Consider the following 10,159-nt stretch of genomic DNA (forward strand, 5'->3'; position numbering starts at 1 on the left):
GAAGCAATTTTCCAAGCAATGAGGTTATTTTCTGGGCAAAAAGATGCAAAAAACAATGAATATGTAATAGTTATTAACTTTTTTTTTTGAGAGGGAGAGAGAACATGCACGCATGTGCCTGAGTTCATGTGAGTGGGCAGAGGTAGAGGGAGAGAGAATCTTAAGCAGTCTCCAGGTCCAGTGTGGAACCCCACACAGGGCTTGATTCAGACCCCTGTAACAAAATCAAGAGTCAGACATTTAACCAACTAAGCCACCCAGGTGCCCCAATAGTTATTAACTTTTATGCACAAAATCCTCTGTGTTATCAAATATATAAAACACAATTTTATTAAAATATAAGAATGAAAACATAGTTTGTGGTGGAAAGATTTAATAATATACCTCTTAAAAGGTCTTTGGGCTATCACTATTATAAGATACCACCTCATTCCCATTACAATGGCTACCATTGGAAAAATAAAATAAAAATAAAATAAAAAATACTAAAAATAAAAAAAATAAAGTGTTGGTGAGAATGTGGAGAAATTGAAACAATTGTATGCTGTTCTTGGTGCAGCTGCTATGGAAAACAGTATGGTGGTTCTTCAAGAAATTAAGCAAGAGTTACCATATGATCCAGCAATTTCTTTTCTGGGCATAAGCCCAAAGAACTGACAACAGGGACTGAAATTATATTTGTACACCAATGTTCATAGCAGCATTATTCCCAATAGTCAAAAAGGGGAAGCAACCCAAGTGCCCATTGATGAATGACTAGATAAACAAAATGTGGTTTATGTGGAGAATGGAATATTACTCACTCTTTAGAGGAAGGAAGTTCTGACACAAGTTACAACATAAATGAACCTTGAGGATATTATATTAAATGAAATTAAATAGCCACAAAAGGACAAATATTGTATGATTCCACTTATGTGAGGTACCTAGAGGGGTCACACACAGAGACACAAAATCAAATGATGGTTACTAGGGGCTGAGGGGACGGGAGACTGGGGGATTGCTCTTTCATGGGGACAGATTTCTGGTTTTTCAAGATGAAGAGTTCTGTAATGGGCAGTGATGATGTTTGTACCACAATGTGAATGTAGTAAATGCCACTGAAGTGTACATTTAAAAAATGGTCAAGGGGTGCCTGGGTGGCCCAGTGGGTTATAAAGCCTCTGCCTTCAGCTCAGATCATGATTCCAGGGTCCTGGGATCAAGCCCCGCATTGGGCTCTCTGCTCCGCAGGGAATCTGCTTCCTCCTCTCTCTCTCCACCTGCCTCTCTGCCTACTTGTGATCTCTGTCTGTCAAATAAATAAATAAAATCTTAAAAAAAATGGTCAAGATGGTACCTTTTAGGTGTATTTTACCACAATTAAAATTGTAAAAAAAAAAAAAAAATCTTTGACAGATCAAGTTAGATGTTAAAAAAAAAAAAGAATTTAGAGGATTTGAATAAAATCATCAATAAACTTGTTAACTAGCCATACGGTAAACTTTATATGGAAAATGACATGTCCAAGCTTTCCCAATACCTGTGATGTGCTGAACAAGTCTGATCATATGGTAGGCCACACACTTCAGAAAATTGCCCTCACCATAAATTTTTCAGGTGGCCTTCCTTGACCACCATCTAAAATCATTAGGATACTAATATATAAGATGATTTTTTTTTTTTTTTTTGGTCTCTCAAACTGGCAGAACCAAGACAAAACAGAATACCCACCCAGCCTCAGTGAAGGCATTTTTGATACCCTCTCACTGCTCCTAGGATGAGACCAGGCCCTGGGCTGGCAGAGCTATGTGGGGTCTCCCCTAGGAGAAGAAGGTGGGTCAGGAACATTGGCTGATACTAAGATAGTACCTGGAGAGTGAGGATAATAACCAATAGGAAGGCAGGTGATGGGGGTGGAAGGAACAAATAGTTTCAGAAGCACTTTAAAGGAAGGAAAACAGTTTAAAAGAATGAAGGAATGCTTTCTGGGCAGGAGGAATGGCTTATGCAAGGAACAGATACATGGTGAGAAGTAAGCGAAGCACAGAAAGTCATTCCTGCAGGTCCTGGAGCTCTGATTCTATATGGTTCATTCTAACCTCTGTAATGTAGTATCGTATACCATATAAATTTTGTTGTTTTTATTTCTTTCCATATATATTTTTAAAGTGAGTGAAAATAAATTTCATTGTGATTTTGTAATATTAGAGGATTTTTATCACTTCTGGAGAGTCTCTGTTTCATTTTAAGTAGACCACAGTTTCAGGTATAATTTGTTTCGGTCCCTTTTCCCCTATTGTGTCCCAAACTCTCTTTGATTCTTTCCTATCTCTCTGATTCTCCCAGTGAACTCTGCCCAAAGTGGGCAGATGAAGCCAACAGCACACTTGTTTTCTCCTCAGATGAGTTTAACAAGGCATGTAATTCAATGACGTCTTCTTTCTTTGAAAAGTATAGAGTGCTACTCTATGCACGTGGGGCATTTATTTGTCACCATTACCTTAAGGAGAAGTATCTATCAAAGACTCGTTCCTAAGGTCTTTTTTCCAAGAGCCTTGTTATATCACCTTAAAGAAAGTCATTACTTTTGGCTAAGGGCGTGCTTGGAAGTGTTTAAAATCAGGAGGATGACCCCCTATCCCAGTTTTCTTGGGAGTGGCAAAAGGACACAATAATACCTAAAAAACCCAAGGGTGTCTACTTCGGTTTTGACCTCCTTTGTGGGGTAATGTTCTAAACCCTCTCCCTTGGAGGGAAGTATAAGTGCGTATACAAATCCCAACTCTTCAGAGGAAAAGGGAACTCTGAAAAATGTACTTATAAACTAAAATGAGTCACAGTTCTATTTTGCAACAGTGTCAACATCAGAGATTTTTAACCCAGACGGAAAATACAAGGACCAAATATGAGCTCATAAACCATGCTCATGTTCTTCTTAGACTCTCTCTCTAACTTGGGGGCTTGTCTTCCAGCCGTGCTGCCTGGGACTCTCTTCTCTTCTCATATTACCACTTCCTTATTTCCCTCTTCAAGAAGGATTCCTCTTATGATCTTCACCCATCTCGTCACCATCTTCCCCTGTCCCAGAATAGCTTTTGATATCCAGGTGCTGACCCCTTTTCTAGGTGAGCCTGTCCCTTGTTCATAGTTCATTGGTGAGGGGTAGGGATACCTGACCCAAATTGAGTTTCTCTGAGTTTCTCTTCTGAGTGCTTGAAACGTGACACAGATGGACAAGGACTAAAAGGAGCTTGAACTCATGAGAGGTGAGTCAAAGTGTGGTTGACAGAATTTTTAATTCCCTCCTCTCAAAATGTAACATGATGAAATGATAAGGTATAGCTCCCATGACTGTTGTTTTATGTGGCAGGGTTGACTTGAGGATAGGGAGATTATCTGAGTGAGCCTGACCTAAATATTTGTTCTCTCCAAAGGAGCGGGAGCTGGAGAAATCTGAAGCATGAGGGGAATTGGACACCCCATTGCTGACTGGAAGCTGAAAGGGGCCACATAGAGAGAAACTTCAGTGGCCTCTAGGAGCTGACGGAGGTCCCCAGTGGACCATAGGTGAGGAAGTGGGGGGATGGGGGGAACTCGGTCTTATAATAGCAATGAAATGGATTCAGCCAACAACCTAAATGAGCTTCCAGATAAGAGCCCAGCATGGGTAACACCTTGATTTTGACCTTGAGAGACACTAATCTGAGGAACCAGTTGAGCCAAGTCAGACATCTGACTTGCTGACATGCTGACAGAACTATGAACTAAGACATTTCCATTGCTTTCAGCCACTACATTTATGGTAAATTATTCTGGCAGCAACAGAAAGGAATGCACAGGACAAGGGCAATGCATTTGGAGAGGGTGGTGACCCCCTGCGACCCAGGGCCTCAGCACCACTTCGTTCTTTCCCTCCCTCACCTTCTTCACTTGGCCCCATGAGTTACACAAATCTCTTCCAATAAACTTCCCTCTTGTCGCTGATGTCAGTAGATTAGGTTTCCTGTTGCTTGTAACCAATAAGGCGCCACATGAGGAGGTGAGGACTTGGGTGTCCTGCGACAACGTGTACCACAGGGTAAATCTGCTCGCCGGAAATGTGGCTCTGTGGAGACTTAGGAGAGATTCCATGAAATCCCAGAACCTTAAATGGGTGGAAGGCTACTGAAAAAAAATCCACCACTTACAATTGCATTTTAAAGACATTACGTAGATGGTAATATCCACTTTGGTCTATACTTACGCCCACCAATACGAACCCAACTCCACTGTTCATTAATAGAAATAGCTTGCAAGAGGCCCTTTCATTTGGTTAGTACGCACACTCTGAATCTCCCTGAAAGCCTGCAGATTGGTTTACCCCGAGTAGAAAGGAGCACCCCAGAGACCTCCCCGCCCCCACCCAGGTCCAGCTGGCTGCCCACCGCAGAGCACAGACCCCATTGCAGGGATCATGCCAAGCTGGCTTCTGGCCAGGCAGAGTCGGGGAGCAGAGGAACAGAGATGTCCAGGTGCAGCCAGCTGGTTTGGCAAAGCAGAAGGGGCTGACACAGAAGAAGAGGAGGGGCAGAGCCCAGGCACTGTCCAGAGCCTGGGAATCTGCCCATGCATGGACTCCCAGTCTGCCCATGCGAGGACCCCACCCCTCCCTCCCTGAGGGTTCATCAGAAGAGAGGAGAGATGGACAGGGAGCTCCCTTTCACTCTGCTGCCCAAGGGGGTGGCGGGGGTGAAACAGAAGTAGGAGGGAGCAAGCAGAGAGTAGCTGCACGCCTTTAACATTTACCCGTAGTCGAGCAAGTCTCTCTTGGCTTGAGCTTGCTTGGAGCGATGGCAAAACTGAGGTCCACTCGACTTCTTTCAAATGTTTCTGTAAATGCCACTGAATATTAAATTTTTTTCCCCTATCCTTGGTGCAGAAAGCATGACTGAGTTAGCCACGGACAATGGAATACAGTCCTTTCTGGGTGGGGTCAGTAGGAAAAGGAAGAGGACAAGGCCAAGGGCAGGGAGGAGGGACGGTATTAAGCTGTGCGTAAGCAGGAACAAAGAGTAACTGGGTCTTGGACATTCTTCTGAAGGAGTAATTCTAAAGAGAAGAATACATTTAGATTTTTGGAATGATCTCCTGTGGGCACAAGGACAGAAAACGCAGTTGCTTCTAGAAGGTTGATTTGGTGCCCTGCTCCCCACTCAGTGCAGGCTCAGCCTGGGAGCCTGGGGACAGCCTCGCAGATGTCAAGCTGCCAGCCAAGCCTCATGCATAATTAGGTGGATTTGGATGGAAACCCAGCAAACCAATCCTACTTGCCTGACTCTCTACACTTGGGTTTTGATTTTTCTTTCACCTCTAACCAGTTTCTTTAGGGCTTAGTGTGTCCATTTATAGTATTTCTTCACAATGGGAACAAAGTAATAAATTGGCTGGGTTCCTAGCACAAGTCAGTCTTGGTATTCCATTGATAGGAAAACCTTTTATCTTGCCTGCCTTTTTTCCCAGGAGAGCCTAGAGATCAGGCATTTTTTCATTTTTCAAATCTTTCCCCAGACTGAAAGTAACTAGATAACCATCATGTAAGATCAAGGTTATCTTCTCTGATCGATAGACCAGGGGAATAAGATATTTGGGTTTTTTTGGGGGGTGGGTGGGTTTGTTGTTGCCTTTTTTTTTTTTTCTTCTGTTCATCAGCTTAATAGTGTTTCAACAATTTACCTTATCTAACATCAGTTCTTTTGCCTGTAAGACAGAAAGACTAATTCTCACCAATTTCCTCATAGCTCCAGAGGAGATTTAATGAATGTTTATGGACCGTATGGACTGGTTTTTTAGTACACCGCTCCCCCACCTTCCATCCATATAAGTGCTTCCTGCAGCATTTGATGAAGCCTGAATGTGCTCTGTCTGGCTTTAGCCCTAGCATGTTTTGCTCCTCAAGGAAGAAAACAAGTTATTATTCACGGCTGACTTGGGGTGTCTCTTGCTCTATGGTGCCTTTGATCTTTCAACAGCCCTTCACTTTGCTGATCACAGCCTTCCCTTAACCATTTACAAGGCTCAATGGGTCTCCTGGCACCTGATTCAACTCTGATTTCTCAGTGTGCTCTTAGAGGGGGTCTCTGGGGACATGTTCCTCTGACCCACTGGGTTAACACTTTCATCAACCTCAGTGCTCTGCCAGGGAGCAGGGTTCCACTTTCCTGCTCCAGCCTCTGTTCTTTTAACTGAGAACAATGACAGTATGTATTAAGAGGGAGAAGGGATCTTTTAGGATTTAAAAAAATGGAGATGACAAAACCTGTGTTTTGGTCTATAGTCTTTTAGAAAGCTTTTTAGTTATAAGGGCAACAAGTCTGGGATTGCTTTATAGATGGAGAAGTAGAAAAATAAGAGATACATTATCTCTGCTCTTTCTTGCTGGAGGTGGGGCTTAGACAGGGGATTGTGGGAGTCTACATTCACGGCTCACATGGCAAGGGTCCCACCTCTTCCACCCCTTTCTTCTGCCTACAGTCTACTTCTTTGGGATGTACCAGGTGGTCCATGTGTGGGGGAACCAGTGAGAGGGCGGCACCACAGCTCCCACATTCCCAGGGCACTCCAGTCAGCTGTTCCACATCTAGCAGCACATCACTGTTTCTGAAGAGCCAAACCAATTTCAGGTCTGTCCCCCAGTTTAAAGGGCTTGTGTAGTGAATTAAAAATGGCCCAGATTTCTTGTCACAGCCCCTCTCTAACTGGTAGAGTGTACTTACCCGCTCCCCTAGGATGATTTGACCAACAGAATACAATGGAAGTGACCTTGTGCCAATTTCAGACGTATCCTTTGAGAAGACCGGCAGCTTCTTTTTCTTTCTTCTTAGAACGCACCTTGCTACAAGGAAACCCAAGAAGCTTCTGGGAGAAGCCCACTCAAGAGAGAATGGAAGTCACCAGCTGATGATCTCCGTTGAATAGCCAACATCAACTTGCTAAACCTGTGAGGGAGTCCTTCTTAGAGGTTGATGTCTCCAGCCCCCAGCAAGCTTCCCAGGACATGCCTGTAGATTGGAGAAGAGCCATTTGTACCATGCGCTGCCTAAACTGCCAGAGTGAGCAAATAAATGAGTATTGTTTTTTTTTTTTTAAAGATTTTATTTTATTTATTTGACAGACAGAGATCACAAGTAGGCAGAGAGGCAGGCAGAGAGAGAGAGAGAGAGGAGGAAGCAGGCTCTCCCCCAAGCAGAGAGTCCAACGTGGGGCTCGATCCCAGGACCCTGGGATCATGACCTGAGCCGAAGGCAGAGGCTTTAACCCACTGAGCCACCCAGGCGCCCCTGAGTATTGTGTTTTAAGCCACCTAATTCTGGGGTGCTTTGTTATCCACAGCATCAGATGACTAAAACAGCTGGGTGTTAAACAACTTGTGAGTATCTACATGAGTTCCAATTGGCTGGATTCGCTTGTGATCTGTGCCTCGGTCAGCGGCACATATTTGCAAGAGTCCCCTGACAACAGCGAGGTGCTCCATGTTTGTATTTCTTCTTCTAAATAACAGTTTTGATAGGTAGGAGTCCTATCTATCAAAATAATGGTGCCATAAAGGTGACTAGAAAGACTCATGGAGGAGTGGACTAGGGGGTGGGAGGGGGCACACCAAGCGTTTCATGCTAGTCATGCTAAGTTCAAGATGCCTTAAATTAGGCAGCTCCCTAAGATATCAAATAGGCAGTGGGAGATATGCCTCTGAACCCAGGAGGGGAGTTGGTGCTAGAGATATAAAAGCAGGAGTCATGAGCTTGTAGATGACATTTAAAGCCAAAGATCTCTGGGTAGATAGAAAAGAAGGGGATTAGGCTAAATCTAGGAGACTTTAACTTAGCGGTTGAGCAGAAGAGAAGCACCTAGTAAAGGAAACTAAGAACAAGTGGTCTGTAAGGTAGAAGAAAAAATAGGAAAGTGTGGCATTCTGGGACCACTAAGAAGCAAGTGGCAGATGTGGTACAATGCTCCTGAGAGGTGGATAAGATAGAAGACAGAGAAACCCACTGGGGTTAGCCAGTTGGAGGTTGTTGGTAACCTTCAACAGTTGGAGCTGCTTTGGCAGTGAGGTGAGGATGAAATCCTGAGGAGATGCATTACAGACAGAACGGGAGGTGCAGAAATGGAGACATCATGAGGGACACATTTGGAGGGGTTTTGCTGTGAGCAGGAGCAAAGGAAAAATAGAGTGTGGCTGTCCAAGGATATAGTCTATGGTGGGGAATTTATCATAACAAGTTTGCAGATTGTTGGAAACGAGAAGAAAAATAATGATTCCTGAAAAAGGGGGTTAATTCTGGGGAAAATGCCTTAAGGTAGGCAAGAGGCGATGGGAATCACTTCAGGAGTTGTGGGGGTAGGTCTTCAATGGAAAGAAATGTAATATATGTACACAGGTTCATATATGTTGTTAGATTTAATAGTAGAACAATGAAGTGATTCTCATCAAATTTGGTCAGTTTTGTCAATGAAATAAAAGTGAGGAAGAGGATGGTGTCGATGCTTTGAGGCAAGGATAACAACATAAGAAAGTTGACTTAGAAAGGAAGAAAGTCAATGTCTTAGGTACATATTTTAGGATTGTACTATCAATCTGGACAGCTGAATGCCTACTTGAAAGCTTTGTCATAAATTTAAAGTCAGATCAGTTTGCAAGATGGTGTGTATTTTCCCAGCTACATTCAGCAGGAAGTGGGGGTGTCTAACTAGGATTGGAGCTTTGCCAGATAATACAATGAAGGGAGCAAGTGCCAAAGGAGTAGGATAGATAGAGGTGTGTGTGTGTGTGTGTGTGTGTGTGTGTGTAGATTGTGTACCAGGGGATCAAAACTTGGTCAAGAGTAGGGGTAAATGTAAAGGCGTCGAGTGGGACAAAATTATAGGCAGAGAGAGAGAGAGAAAGGAAAAATGATGGGACTGATGAATTGGAAGTCTCATTGAGGTCTAAGAATCATTAGAGGGAGGTGAGCTGGAAGGACATGGGGTGGTGGTCAGAGAGGGAAGAGGCTTTAAACTGTGATATTGGAGTTAGTTCATGACCGGTGGTGTTGAGGACCAAGAGTATAACCATGGCCGCGATGGCTAAGATAGGGTGGGAAATGAGGAGCTCAAGAAACCACAAAGCCAGGGGAATGGTAGATTGTCCTTGTAGAGGCTGAAGTTTGCAGGAAAGATGACAGAAGTGTTGGGAGAAGGAGGATGCCTGAGGCAGGTGCTAAAAATCAGTAAATGAAGGGGTGTGACCTTGATCAGCAGTTGAGAGCACCTGAGAAGGGGTCTTGGGTGCTAGTCTGAAGATGTTCTCCAGAAAGAACTGAGATTTTTACTAAGGGAAATAGCAGACCTGGTCTGGAGGCAACGGTGCAGACCACTGAGGCCCTGTGTGAGCAGAACGGACGTGAAATCAGTCTCCACTTGCGCAAGAGCTACAGGGGTAAGCTTGGTTCTCATTGCTGTGAGGCTCAGTGTTCTCCTTTGGTAACAAATGTTTTGTACCTTCCTTGCTGTAATAGAATGCCAAGATAAAGTAAAAAAGTAACTTATAGTGAGATATTTTATTTTATTTTTTTAAAAAGATTTTATTTATTTATTTGACAGACAGAGATCACAAGCAGTCAGAGAGGCAGGCAGAGAGAGAGAGAGAGAGAGAGAGAGAGAGGAGGAAGCAGGCTCCCTGCAGAGCAGAGAACCCGATTTGGGGCTCGATCCCAGGACACCGGGATCATGACCTGAGCTGAAGGCAGAGGCTTTAACCCTCGGAGTCATCCAGGCGCCCCATATTTTATTTTGACCTGTAAAAATGTTTGGTCATTACTTCACTCGAAGGCCTCACAAGGTTATTCGCTGCTGGGACCCGTCGGGGGAATGCTGAACGTGAACAGCTCTGTGGGCAGCCGGTCAGAGGTGTGAGACTGTCCCGGAGGCATCTCCAAAATGCTATGCAATTCTTAGAAAGTGCCCCAAAGTACAATGTCCCCTCAGTGTACATGCAAGTCTTGTTTCTGGAAAATGCAGTGGATTTAAAAATAGTGTGAAAAATACTTTGGGCTTCTGTGTAGAAGAGAGTTCAGTTCTAGCGTCGGATTATTATAGACGGTTTCTTCAATCACACGACCGTCTGGCGGAAAACAGAGCAATTCTTCGTCCTGAGGGATGG

The 10,159-nt window shown here is 44.0% G+C and overlaps 1 long non-coding RNA gene across 1 annotated transcript; it reads left to right on the forward strand.

The window, feature by feature from the left end:
• The first annotated feature begins 3,002 nt into the window (after positions 1-3,002).
• LOC132017493 (uncharacterized) lies at positions 3,003-7,047 on the forward strand. The gene is made up of 3 exons (XR_009404294.1): positions 3,003-3,248; positions 3,417-3,549; positions 6,843-7,047. It is a non-coding gene; the product is annotated as an uncharacterized LOC132017493 (long non-coding RNA).
• Positions 7,048-10,159: the final 3,112 nt, after the last annotated feature.

This window comes from Mustela nigripes, chromosome 5 (assembly GCF_022355385.1).
Source record: "Mustela nigripes isolate SB6536 chromosome 5, MUSNIG.SB6536, whole genome shotgun sequence".
NCBI classification, from domain to species: Eukaryota; Metazoa; Chordata; class Mammalia; order Carnivora; family Mustelidae; genus Mustela; species Mustela nigripes.